This window comes from Neovison vison, chromosome 13 (genome assembly GCF_020171115.1).
Source record: "Neovison vison isolate M4711 chromosome 13, ASM_NN_V1, whole genome shotgun sequence".
Classification (NCBI taxonomy): Eukaryota; Metazoa; Chordata; class Mammalia; order Carnivora; family Mustelidae; genus Neogale; species Neogale vison.
In genome coordinates, this window is record NC_058103.1 from 50,344,938 (window position 1) to 50,360,109 (window position 15,172).

At 35.2% G+C, this 15,172-nt stretch overlaps 1 pseudogene; it reads right to left on the bottom strand.

Moving 5' to 3' along the window:
* Positions 1-12,753: 12,753 nt before the first annotated feature.
* On the bottom strand, positions 12,754-14,871 carry LOC122894495 (annotated as a pseudogene).
* Between the last annotated feature and the right edge of the window lie 301 nt (positions 14,872-15,172).

A 15,172-nucleotide genomic window follows, 5' to 3' on the forward strand; every position in this document is an offset into this window, starting at 1 on the left:
TTTTTTTGCATAAAACTGATACCTTACTGATTGTTTACATTCATCCCCAAACTAGGTTTAATTTTAACTAATTTTAAAGGACAATGATGATAATGGAAACTTTTCAAATTTCCTTTTTAGTAACATGCATTGCCCTTATTTTCACTGCAAAGACTGGAAATTCTTATTTTGAGCAGCAAGTTATTTATTTATTTATCTCTCTACCTACCTATCTATCAAATCAACAGAGAATACATCTAACTAGATATCATTCAATTTCAGATCGATGTATCTTGTCAGGGAAATCCCTTCAGATTGTAGTTCTATCTGGTAAGAACTGACTGAGTCCCCACTCATTCAACACACTTAGTTATTAGCTTTGATATAGATTCAAATTTGGTTTCATGGGTTTCTCCATACAATTTTTATGCAGATGTTGGTTTGTCCTGTCTAGAGTATAAAATCTGTGAAACATTATAAACTAAGTACAAATCTGGCAAGCTTGGAAATTTGACAGTTTCAGAAACAAAGTAATTACACGCTTTCATGGGAGAATTTCACATTGTTTTGCTGCACTCCCTCCCCACCACTCCCAAATGCATTGTGCTTAAAGGCATAAATTTGGTAAGTGCCTAAGAAAAATAAGCTTCCTTGTGATTTTAATTCATTTTCATTATTTTAAGTGAAAATGCCATATAGTATACTGTACATATTTCTATACAAACTAATGTATATAATATAAAATATATTATGAAATTAATTTTAAAATGTTCATCTCTAGGGAACTGTTAATAACCTTGAACCAGATCCCAGGGTCCTGGGATCGAGCCCCACATCGGGCTCTCTGATCAGCAGGGAGCCTGCTTCCTCCTCTCTCTCTCTGCTTGCCTCTCCACCTACTTGTGATCTCTCTTTCTGAGTCAAATAAATGAATAAAATCTTTAAAAAAAATAATAACCTTGAACCAGTTGGTTGAAGGTGTCATAGGTTTCATTAAGATATTCAGTAGGAGGACAGGTTTGCAACTTTTTACAGTGTTTTCCACATTGGATATTGTTTTCTCCTAATTTATGCTTAGGTGTCTCCTTATTGTTAGAGAGGTTTTATTATTGAATTCATCAAAATATACTGAGTCATTTTATTTTACATACACTCCTCTCTATTGCTGTCTCATGTGTACCCTATCCATATTACCACAAGTAACAAATGTCATTAACTCTGTAATGTGTATTCTTGCATAGCTAACCCCATGATCATAACTATACAAAAATATATTCACAGGCACACATACACATATACATTCAGTTACACAACTGCATGTTTTTGTTTTATGTTTAAAAAGTGTCTATATTACACATAGTTTTTTGCATCTTGCTTTATCATTTTTTGGTATGTCATAAAAATCGAAGTCAGTTGTTATAAATTTAATATACACTTTTAAATGTCAGTACAAAAACAAACGAGCAAAGGGGAAATAAAAAAGAGAGAAGCAAACTAAAAAACAGATTCTTAACTATAAAGAACAAAATGGTGGTTTTCAGAGGGGAAGTGGGTAGGAGGATGGGTTAAATAGGTCATGGGGATTAAGAAGTACCCTCATCATGATGAACACTGGGTGATGTATATGTGTTGAAACACTACATTGTACACCTGAAACTAATATTACATTATACGTTGGAATTTAAATAAAAACTTAAAAAAATAAAAGTCAGTACAGTGTTCTGTGTTTGGATATTGGTATAAATTATGGTTTATTCAACTCTTTACTTATTGCTGGCATTCTTTTTGTTTCTACTGCTTAACTCAACAAGCAATGCTTCAGTAAACATCTTTATATTGGAATCATTCCTTTAAAATTTTTAATCTGAGGGAAATAAAATGATGATTAACTTTCATTTAATTTATATTTTTCTGACTGGGAAGTTGAGAGTCTTTTCATGTATTTAGTAACATGTGGATTTAACTTTCTGTAAATTGTTCATATACTTTGCCTTTTTTTGTGGTATTTTTCTTTTGGTTATTAATTTATAAATTCAAGCTTTGCTTTATCTGAAGATACTCTATCTGGACTATAATCTTACTCTTGTTTTGGATCCTTTCAAAATTCATACTTTGAAGTTTCAAACTGTGAAATATATCTTATTGTTAAACTATTAATCATAGAAAAATACATTCATTTAAAATAAAAGAATTTCTATGTACTTTAATTCTCTCTCTTGCTCATCTGATTCTCAGAAATAATAACTGGTAAAAGTTTTGAGTTTAAAGAGCTTCCTTTAGATGTTCTTTAGAGCAGATATGCTCATTTCTAAAATATAATTTTGCTGGATGTAGAATACTAGACAGGCAGTTCTTTTCTTTCAGCATTTAAATTATGTGCCACTTTCTTATTATCTCTACACTTTCTGATGAGAAATCTACTGCCTTTTGAATTGTCATTTCCTACAGTTAATACATAGTTTCATTCTGTTTTCTTTCAAGATTTTTGTCTTTAATTATCAGAAATTCATCAGGAATTTATCTAAGCCTAGACATAGATTTCTTTGATATTATCCTGTTTCAGTTTGTTCAACTCGTTGAATCTGTAAAGTTTATATTTTGTTATGGTTTAGCCCCAAATATTCTTTTTTTAATTTTTTTCTTCTTTGGCGCCACAATTTTTTCTTTTTTTTTTGAACTCTGATAAATAATTCCTTTATCAGGTCTTTTGTTATTGTCTCACAACTCCCTGCAGATCAATTTATGCTTTTTCAATGTATTTTCTTAAAATTTCTATTGCTTTATCTTCAAATTCATTATTTCTTCTATTGTTTCCATTCTGATATTGAATCTATCCTTTTTTTAAATTCTGGTTTTTGTACATTTTAATTCAAAATTTTTCCTTTCTTTTTTGCATTTTCTATTTTTCTTTTTGCTGAGATTTTTTGATAGCTTAAATTTGTTTCAAGAGTGTTTATGGTTGCTTATTAGACTATTTTAAATGGCAGCTGCTTTTGAAATCCTTGCCAGAGATTTCTAACACCTGTGTCATCTTAGTGTTAATGCTCATCATCTTTTCTAATTCAAATTGAGATTTTGTTTCATCTAATGTGTTCATTGACTAGATTGTCCCTAGTTACTCAATAAAACAATAATCTAGGTGTTACAGTGAAAGTATCTTATGGATTTGATTAAAGTGCACAATCACTTGAAGATTATTTTAGATAATATAGGTGGACCTGATTCAATTAGTTGAAAGACCTCAAAAGGCATAGTTGAGGCTTCCTTACAAAAAAAAAAAAAAAAAAAAAATTCCCTTGAGGATTGAGGCTCCAGCTCATCCTCAATAGCTCCAGTTTATTCTTCCTGACAGCCTGTCCAATGACTTTTAGACTTGCCTAACTAGCCTCCAGAATCAGACAAGCCAATTTTTTGCAATAAACTTCTTAATATAAATATCCTACAGGTTCTTGTCTCATTAAATCTTGCCTGATACAACTATTCTTAGAATGACAAATAAGTTTGCATGAAAATATTTTGTGTCATAAGACTATGGTTCCTTTGTAAATCTCCATTTTAGGAGATAGTTAATTTGCTTAGATTCAGAATGCATTTACTCACTCATTTCTGTGGGTTACAGTTCAAATGTGGGTGAGTTGCCACCTTATTACTAAAGGAGGTAGAATTCAGAGTACCATCGGCAGAATCTTCTGGGAAGGGGCTTGTAAGAAATAAGTTACAATGGGAGAAAATATAAAACATCAGGAATTAAGAAAGACTAATGGGAAGCATAAACATATTAGTAAAAATAAGACCATTATCTTGAGTTTTTAAGGTTGTGTCTGACTGTTAAAACCAAAAATAATTACAAAATGTTTTAATCTGACCCTGATTTTATGTAGAGGTAATATTTTAGATGAGTATGTCATAAAGGAGTGAGGGTAAAGAAATGCAAATGGTGATAAGATAACTGTATTTTACTTCATATTGTAATCTAATCTTAATAATCACACTTCTATGTATTTGCATATATAAGTATAAAAGTTACATTAACTAAAAACTTGTGAATGGATTATTATAGCAGTCTTTTTTATAGTTTCTAAAAATTGGAAGTAACTAAGATTTGCTTCAACATGTAAATGATATGTGGAATAATAAAAAGGAATGAGCTATTGATTCTGATAACAAATAATGGACGAATCTTTTTTAAAAATATTTTATTTATTTATTAGTCAGAGACAGAGCACAAGCAGGGGGAACAGCAGGCAGAGCAGTTAGAAGGAGAAGCAGGCTCTCCACTGAGGAGGTAACCCAGTGTGGGACTCGATCCCAGGACCCTGGGATCATGACCTAAGCTGAAGGCAGATGCTTAATGGACTGAGCCACCCAGGCACCCCATAATGGATGAATCTTAAAGACACCCTGCTGAAAGAAAAAAGTCATGCCAAGAGGGTATATGTTGTATGATTCCATGTATATGATATTCTGGAAGAGGTAAAACCACTGGGAAAGAAAATAGTTCAATAATTTTTTTTTCTCCTGGATTTTGAAGAGAGAAAAGAGTATACTACAAAAGAAATGTACATATGGAACAAACCTAATTACATATATATATATATATATATATATATATATATATATTTATGTGCCACATTTTCTTTTTTTTTTAAGATTTTATTTATTTATTTGACAGAGAGAGAGAGATATCACAAGTAGATAGAGACGCAGGCAGAGAGAGATGGTGAAGCAGGCTCCCTACTGAGCAGAGAGCCCGATGCAGGCCTTAATCCCAGGACGCAGAAACCATGCCCTGAGCTGAAGGCAGAGGCTTAACCCACTGAGCCATCCAGGCACCCTACCACATTTTCTTTATCCAGTCATCTATGTATGGGTAATTAGGTAGGTTCCATTTGTACATTTCTTTTGTAGTAAATATATATGTATATAATTACTAAGCTCTAAAAGAGTGTGATATCTTGCCATTTTTGACACGAACGGACCCAGGAAGTATATATATGCTAAGTGAAATAAGTCAGACAAATAAAGACAAATACCATGCGATTTCACTTATATGTAGAATCTAAAATATAAAACAAACAAAAAACAGATACAGACTCACTAATTCAGAGAACTAGTGGTTTCCAGATGGAAAGTTGGGGGGAGATGGGAAAAATGGGTGAAGGAGATTAAGGTGAGGAAATAAGTGAATCAGTTATAAAAATAAATGTGTCAAGAGGATGAAAATTACAGCATAAAGAATATAGTCAATAACTGTAATAACGATGTATGTTGACATATGGTAACTATACTTATGGTGGTGAGCATTGGGTGATGTAAAGAACTGTCCAATAACAATGTTGTATACCTGAAACTAATATAAAATTGTATGTCAACTATTCATCAATAAAAATTGAAATGTGCGAGGAAATGTTGAGGGTTATGTAATAACTCTTCTGTATGATACTGGATTGGTGGATCCATGACTTTTTGTATTTGTCAATATCTGTATATCACAAAGAGTGTTCTTTGATATAAGAAAACTTAAAAATTAACCAGGATATTAGAGGATGCCAGAATGGAATACAGACTAATACCAATATGGTGTATATTAGAGACGATGTAGAAGCAGTGAATGTCTTCATAGAAACAAGCACACTTAGCACTCAGGCTTTACTTTATAAATACCCATTCTCCAGGAAAAGTAACTAGATATTCTTGAATAAATTACTTATACTAAGCCTAGGGGAGGGAAAATAAGTGATGAGATGGAGAATTTTATAGTATTAGAAGCTAATAAGTGCTCAAACCAGAAAATTTTAAAAGAAAGAAATAAGTAATATCAGAAGGACACAGAAGGCAATATGAAAGAGCTCTCAATGGCCCAACTTGGAATAATTGAGCAACAAAATAAATAACATAGTATTGGATTATAACTCAAGTCATTAAATAAATATCACTGAGTCCATAATGATATACATAAATGATTGAGAATATAAATCATGACAGAGAAAGGACAAATTTTCCTTAAAGGAGAATACCAAATAATATTTGAAGATACTTCTCCCACTAAAATGTAGGACTTACTTCTCTTCCCTGTGAGTACTGGCTGGAATCACTAATTTTCAAAGAATGGAGTACAGAAAGGAAAAAAAGAGTAACTTTACAGTGGAGAAGTCTGACAATCTCACCTTAACCACATGATCAAGGTTTACCATCACCAGAATAGGCAAGTTGATGTATGATGCAATAAGAAGGCAACATCCTCTCTGCAGTATTCTTCTCCAAAATCCATAACCTCAGTTGAATCATATGAAAACATCTTTCAAACCCAAATTAAAGGACATTTTACAAGGTACTGAGCAAATATTTTTCAAAAGTACCAAGAGCTTGAAAAACAAGCAGAATGAGCTTAAGGGGTCAGACAGACATGGCTACTGTTTCCAGAGGACTTTGTAGTCTCTTTATTGTATTCCACCACTTGGGAACTCTTACCATCTCTCAGTTCATTTTTCTATTTCCTATGCCTAGTACAGTACTTGGCACAATTATGTTGTGCATTTTACATTAGTGTATTAATTTCTTTTAATAACCAGTTATGTATGTGCTAGTGATTTTGCATTTTGTCCCCATATAGTTCTTTTTTTCAGCGTACCACCATAAACCTTCATCTTCCTATTTGGAATTCCACAACCTGGTGCTATAATTCTTTCAATATGCATTAATGTTACATAAGCTTAATATAAAGAACATGGAGTCCACTAGGTATGCAAGAAAAAAATAAACTTTAGTATTCTCGCCCATTATCTTTTAATCACTAGGTTTTGACAATTACCTTAAGGCAGAATTGTTTGAGTGTTTCAGGCATGTACATATGGACTCTCCTTCAGTTCCTTCTATGATTCCAATTAATCATTTATGGACATCTCTGCTAATCCACAGTCTTTTTTGCCTATAGGCTTTTATGATCCCTTGATTCATTTCTGTATAAGAATGCAATTTAGACATTTATACATCAAACTACTATTCTGGCTCTAGAAAATCAAGAGGATAAAAATATGTAGATAAATATTCATGTCATAAGTGTCATCTTTTTGTTGTTTCTGGGGAGAAGCTTTTATAAGTTTAAGATATTAGTCAATGGTATATTGGTAAACCAGCTCTCTAAGCTAAAGAAGAAAAGAAAAAAAAGGAATTAACTGATTTGTAGCATTTGTTGATGTCCATGATGTAAATACTCATCATGACCAAATTCAAACAGACAACATGGTATCAACAAATTAGAAAGAAAAGCAATACATCAAGTACCATAAGGCAGTGTGAATCAGCTCCAGAGCACTGGGGCACTATTCCAGTACTGTACTGACTTGAAATGACAGAAGTAGTATAATTTCTTTTGTTACCTATGAACCTGAAGGAGATTGCACGTGAGGATTAAAGGATATCAGAGCACAACTGTATTCAGCAGTTTGGAGAAAGTTCATTCTTCAATTAAACCTGAAGTCAGGTGCAGTCAAGCAATCAGATTTTCAATCAGATAGTCTAGGTGAAAGCATTGAATGTTAAATTTAATTTAACCAAAATTGACTTTTTTTTAAATTTTAAAATGCCTTGTGATGATTTAAAATGTAATCAGGTTTTAGAAAACATATTTGTGGCTGATATTGAAGAGATTACTGCCTATGTTCTCCTCTAGGATTCTGAAGGATTCCTGTCCCATGTTGAGGTCTTTTATCCATTTTGAGTTTATCTTTGTATACAGTATAAGAGAATGATCGAGTTTCATTCTTCTACATATAGCTTCCCAGTTTTCCCAGAACCATTTATTGAAGAGACTGTCTTTTTTTCCACTGTATATTTTTTCCTATTTTGTCAAAGATTATTAGCCCATAGAGTTGAGGGTCCATATCTGGGCTCTCTACTCTGTTCCACTGGTCTATGTGTCTGCTTTTATGCCAGTACCATGCTGTCTTGGTGATCACAGCTTTGTAGTAAAGCTTGAAATCAGGTAGTGTGATGCCCCCAGTTTATTTTTGTTTTTCAACATTTCCTTAGCGATTTGGGGTCTCTTCTGGTTCCATACAAATTTTTGTATTATTTACTCCAGCTCTTTGAAGAATACCAGTGGAATTTTGATCGGAATGGCATTAAAAATATAGATTGCTCTAGGCAGTATAGACATTTTAACAATGTTTATTCTTCCAATCCAAGAGCATGGAATGATCTTCCATCTTTTTGTGTCTTCTTCAATTTCTTTCATGAGTGTTCTGTAGTTCCTCGAGTACAGATCCTTTAACTCTTTGGTAGGTTTATTCCCAGGTATCTTATGGTTCTTGGTGCTATAGTAAATGGAATCGATTCATTAATTTCCCTTTCTGTATTTTCATTGTTAGTGTATAAGAAAGCCACTGATTTCCGTACACTGACTTTGTATCCTGCCACGTTGCTGAATTGCTGTATGAGTTCTAGTAGTTTGGGGGTGGAGTCTTTTGGGTTTTCCATATAAAGAATCATGTCATCTGCGAAGAGAGAGAGTTTGACTTCTTCATTGCCAATTTGGATACCTTTTATTTCTCTTTGTTGTCTGATTGCTGTTTCTAGGACTTCTAATACTATGTTGAACAAGATGGTGAGACTGGGCATCCTTGTCGTGTTCCTGATATCAACGGGAAGGCTGCAAGCTTTTTCCCATTGAGAATGATATTTGCTGTGGGTCTTTCATAGATAGATTTTATGAAGTTCAGGAATGTTCCCTCTATCCCTATACTTTGAAGCATTTTAATCAGGAATGGTTCCTGGATTTTGTCAAATGCTTTTTCTGCATCAACTGAGAGGACCATGTGGTTCTTCTCTCTTCTCATATTAATTTTTTCTATCACAGTGATTGATTTGTGAATGTTGAACCATCCTTATAGCCCAGGGATGAATCCCACCTGGCATGGTGGATAATCTTTTTAATGTGCTGTTGGATCCTGTTTGCTAGGATCTTGTTGAGAATCTTAGCATCCATATTCATCAGTGATATTGGTCTGAAATTCTCCTTTTTGGTAGGGTCTTTGCCTGGTTTGGGGATCAGGGTAATGCTGGCTTCATAGAAAGCATCTGGAAGTTTTCTTTCTGCTTCAATTTTTTGAAACAGCTTCAGGAAAATAGGTGTTATTTCTTCTTTGAAAATTTGGTAGAATTCCCCAGGGAATCCGTCAGGTCCTGGGCTCTTGTTTTTTGGGAGGTTTTTGATCACTGCTTCAATCTCATTACTAGATATTGGTCTACTCAGGTTGTCAATTTGTTTCTGGTTCAATTTTGGGAGTTTATAGTTTTCCAGGAATGCATCCATTTCATCTAGGTTGCTTAACTTATCAGCCACAGCAACTTCTTTCAAGATATGTCTCCAAAGGCAAAGGAAACAAAAGCAAAAATAAACTTTTGGGACTTCATCAAAATCAAAACTTCTGCACAGCAAAGGAAACAGTCAAGAATACAAAGAGGCAACCCACAGAATGGGAGAAGATATTTGCAAATAACAGTACAGACAAAAGGTTGATATCCAGGATCTATAATGAACTCCTCAAACTCAACACACAAAAAACAGATAATCATCTCAAAAAACGGGCAGAAGATATGAACAGACACTTCTCCAATGAAGACATACAAATGGCCATCAGACACATGAAAAAATGTTCATCATCACTAGCCCTCAGGGAGATTCAAATTAAAACCACATTGAGATATCACCTTGCACCAGTTAGAATGGCCAAAATTAGCAAAACAGGAAACAACATGTGTTGGAGGGGATGTGGAGAAAGGGGAACCCTCTTACACTGTTGGTGGGAATGCAAGTTGGTGCAGCCTCTTTGGAGAGCAGTGTGGAGATTCCTCAAGAAATTAAAAATAAAGCTTCCCTCTGACCCTGCCATTGTACTACTGGGTATTTACCCCAAAGATACAGATATAGTGAAAAGAAGGGCCATCTGTAACCCAGTGTTTATAGCAGCAATGGCCACGGTCGCCAAACTGTGGAAAGAACCAAGATGCCCTTCAACGGACAAATGGATAAAGAAGATGTGGTCCATATACACTATGGAGTATTATGCCTCCATCAGAAAGGATGAATACCCAACTTTTGTAGCAACATGGACGGGACTGGAAGAGATTATGCTGAGTGAAGTAAGTCAAGCAGAGAGAGTCAATCATCATATGATTTCACTTATTTGTGGAGCATAACAAATAGCATGGAGGACAGGGGAGTTAGAGAGGAGAAGGGAGTTGGGGGAAATTGGAAAGGGAGGTGAACCATGAAAGACTATGGACTCTGAAAAACAATCTGAGGGTTTTGAAGGGGTGGGGGTTGGGAGGTTGGGGTACCAGGTGGTGGGTGTTATAGAGGGCACGGATTGCATAGAGCACTGGTTGTGGTGCGAAAATAATGAATACTGTTATGCTGAAAATAAATAAAATAAATTTAAAAAAGAAAACATTTGTTTATTCAATAACTCTTTAAATAAATGGACTATTTTTTCAAGAACTTTTAGATTTATAGATAAATTGATATGAAGTACAGAGAGTCTGGATATACCTCCTTGTTACCGCCAGCCCTACACACATGCACACACATACATACATATACACACAGGGTCTCTGATTATTAGTATCTCGCATCAGTGTACTGCATTTGTTACAACTGATGAGCCTATATTGATGCATTATTACCTAAAATCTATAGTTTACATTAGGATTCACTCTTGGTGTTGTGCATCATATGGCTTTTGACAAATGCATAATAATATGTATCAACCATTCTATTATCATACAGAATAGTTTCACTGCCCTAAAAACCCCTATGCTTCACCAATTCACTCCTTCCTTCCCAAACTCTTGGAAAACCCTGATCATTTTACTGTCTCCACAGTTTTGCCTTTTCCAGAGTGTTATCTAGTTGGAATCTTACTATATGTAGTCTTTTCCGAAAGGCTTCTTTCACTTAGTAATAGGCATTTAAATTTCTTCCATGTTTTTTTGTGGCTTGATAGCTCATTTAACACTGAAAAGTACCAAAAACTATTCCAGTGTCTTTATGTACCAAGTTTATCCATTCACCTACTACTGAAGGACAACTGGTTTCTTTTATGTTTTGGCAATTATGAATAAGGCTGCTACAAACACCCGTGGGCATGTTTTTGTGTAAATGTAAGTTTTGACTTCCTTTGCATAAATATAAGGAAGTGTGATTTTGATCATAGTATGTTTAGCTTTGTAGAAACTGCCATACTGTTTTCCAAAGTGTCTGTACCATCTTGCATTCCTATCAACAATGAATGTGAGTCCCGATTGTCCACAACCTCATCAGCATTTGCTGTGGTTAGTGTTTTGGATTTTAGCTGATCTAATAGGTAATTAGTGATATCTCATTATTTTAATTGTTGATCATCTTGGGGTTCCTGGGTAGCTCACTCCGTTAAGTGTCAGACTCTTCATTTTGGCTCAGGTCGCAAGTGAGATCAAACCCTGAGCTGGACTCCATGCTCAGTGCAGAACCTGCTTGAGAACCTTGTTCTTCCTCTCCCTCTGCCCCTCCTCCTACTTGCACTCTTGCTCTCCTTCTAAATAAATAAAATCTTTAAATCATTGATCATCTTTTCACATGCTTGTTTGCCATATGTACATCTTCTTAACTATTTTTGAAACAAGAACTTCCTATGGAATTACTTTAATCTAAGTGTTAGAAATAAATGGAGAGTAAGTGCAACAAATGCTTGTAGTGCATGTCAAGTTCAAGCAAGTCCAGTTGCTGAGGAAGTTCAGATGAGGGACATCCGATCATTTTATGAACCTAGGACAGACAGACCACGTTTTATTGATCTTAAGACATAATCCAAGAGAATGTGTGCTTAACATATCAGAAGACCCGGATGTGAAAGAGGAAAATTTGATAGGCCCTTATATGCTGAAATTTGTAATGAATGCTTATTCACTCCTTTTAGTCAGCTCTGATCATTAAAGTGATGAGTCATTTGAAAAGGTAAGTAAAGTGATTTCTGATTCCATCTTATCTAGGACCTTTCCCATATTTCCAGTATTCAATTTCACAATTTAGAATTTACACTGAAAATCCCTAAAAATTTCATCTTTTCATATTTATAAGTTAGTTAGACTAAATCCTATCAGAGACTTAAGAAAAATAATGGTTATTCTAAAACTTCAGTTGTAGCAATAAAAGAATAAAAAGGAATAACATGTAAGCCTCTGTAGAACTGTCTGCTATTTGGAGCCATTGCAGGTATCAGAAAATAAGTCCTGTGTAGAAAGAAATTTCTCTTGCTCCTCAAGTTCTGTCTGAATACATGATTTTTAAAGGATCCTTTAAACATAAAGCATCCTGTATGTGCAGACATTAAAGTACTATTAAAATAGATACAAGAATATATTAAATGAAAAATACCAAATAAATAAATTTGAGAAGGATGTTGGAAAAGAAAAGAGGACACCATACTATTTTCACAGTAGACAAGATCAACAAATGAGAGAAGTAATAAAAGTTACAAAAACAACTTCCTTACAATATCTATATGGAGCAGTGATACATGTTTCCCAGAAAACTGTGAGCAGATCAAACATTCAATCATAGTCTGCTCTGTTACCAAGACAGACATTTACTCAGAGTTACAAATAAATCAAAGTGCATTTTTTTTTCACATAAACTGCTCATTTATTAGCATTGGTACAGCAACATAACCATTTCCAGTCAATACATGGAGATACATGGAGGTGGCAGAACAAGGGGAGGCAAGTGGCAGGCTCCTATTTCTTCCACTCCTCCTTGTTGTAGTCCCACCTGGCTGAGAATCTGTGAATTAGGCTGACCTTCATGTACAGTATCTTCTTGGTCTGTTTGGTCACCCATTCCTCTTCCAATGTGTAGAGGATGGAGCTATACACATCGTGCTTCTCCCAGATCAGAATGAGTGGTGAAGTCCGTGAGGATCATGCCAGCACCCACAACCATCTCCCACTCTTTCTTGCTTCTGTTCATTTCAGCAAAGCTCTAATAGAACTTCATGTGGTACAATTCAACTTTTTCATTAATGGAGAGGCTGCTCCAGAAGCCCTCTCCTCCTCTTCTAAAGTCTTCTGGTGGAGAGGTTCTTGATGTGGCCACCTCAGGCAGGGGATAGCTGGTGGACATAACTTGGGGGGGAACATAGTCTTCATTCTTCAGGACATTTCCATGTGGTCTTACACATAGTGAATGGAAATTGCTCACTTGCCAATTAAGCTAAACACCCTGGTAGCAACATTCTGCCACTACTGTCCACTGCCCCAAAATGTAATTTTTGATCCAAATATAAAAGATTTAAAATTGTACTCGACATTGAAACAGGAATTTCAGGTTGACAGATTTGCTGAAACTCTATGTTGAAAAAGAAAATGTCACATAGGAAGATATGTTTTCAAATATGTCAACAACATGGTCATTTAGAAGGCAAAAATCTGTTTATTCCTAACTATCCATGATTATCTGTGAAAACAAAAATATGAAATTGCATGTGGTGAATTTCCATAAAATGGAAATTGTGTTTTTGGATGAAGACCCAACAACTCTGACATTGCTTGCAAACCATGTTATTTTTAAAGTACCCAATATTCAATGTTCCCATGAGCATGCCATTAGAAATATTTCACAAGCAGACATAGTAATAAGATGACATGGTATGATTTTCAGAAAGGCTACAAGAAGGTAAACTCTATATCCTGGTGTACTTGTGGGTCTATTTGCTGCTTAATCAAGACAGAACTTCTGCTGGAAACAATGCTGTGAATTCTTGTTGTTTCATTTTGTAAACAAATTCACCAGAATGATAATCACAATGTCATTTTGGTATCTTAATCTAAGACTCCTCTCTTAACAATGCATTTATTTATTACTAAATCTGATTGCTTACAATAAACAATATAGGATAGAGACAAAGAATTTTATTAATTATGTATTAACACTTTGAATATAAATATACTGAGAAAGAAAAGATAAATAATAATCTATTCTAATTAGTGTGTAGTTTTAGTATTAGTTCATGATTCAATGGCAGCCCATGGTGTCTTAGCTTGCCCAGGAATGTGTTACTTGTCTGGGCCTTCTCTAGTGTTTAAAGTCTTCCCATTCACACTGATTTGGTGACTCTTATACTTCCCCCTGACAAACATTTTCTGCCCCCCCCCTTTTTTAAGAGACAGAAAAAGAGAGGGAGAGTATGAGAGCATGCTGGAAGTGTGGGGAGCACAGAGGAAAAGGGAGAAAAAGAATATTAAGCAGGCTCCATGCTGAGCATGGAGCCCACTTGGGCTTGTTCTCACAATCCTGAAATCAAAACCTGAGCTGAAATCAAGAGTCAGTCACTTAACTGACTGAGCCACCCAGGCACCCCTAGTTTTGCTTCTTGATCCTGGACAGCTTCCTCTTGATATTAATGACAATACACTAATTCCAGAGAGCTCTAGGGCCCTGCCTCTAAATCTTCAGATTTCAAATATATTGCAGAGATACATTATTGTTCACGGTCAGTTTTAAACTTAATAGTGGAACTCTTGACGCCATCTCACAAAAATTAGAAACAGGCAATAGTATCAGTTAGTGTTACACAGAAGCTACACATGAGCAGTGGAGGGAACATTCCAAGTCTGAGTCCCAAGTCCTTGGAGGGGAATAATAGAGAAATTTCTAGAGGCAAGGATGGTGATTAGTAAACCCAAGGACACAACATCCTGACCTGTGGCTTCTAAGACCTTGGGGCTGATGGATCAAGAGCCACTGGTTTCAAGCATGCATTCTCCTCTTCCTCCTCTACCTCAGGGTAACCCCTAGACTCATTAATGCATTTGCATTACAGTTACAGCCTCCATCTCCATGGAAAAGGTTGCCATGATGATTGAGGAGCCAATCTTGTGGGGTCAAAATCTCCTCCTTCCAACATGTTGGGGGAGGTTCTCCAAATGCTTAGAAGCAGACTTCATTAGAGTCCACCCTACCATATATCTTGGCTCCTCCCAGCCCAGAGAGACACAACAAATATACAATCCTTAAGAAGGGCCAATTTCACCTCATGGAACCTCCTTGCTCTCCCACCTTGAGAGTATACTTTCGCTTTAATAAAACTGCTTTATGCTTGCTACTTCCCTTCTATCTTTATTCAAGACCAGATTCCCACCTAAATGCTCTTGTGAG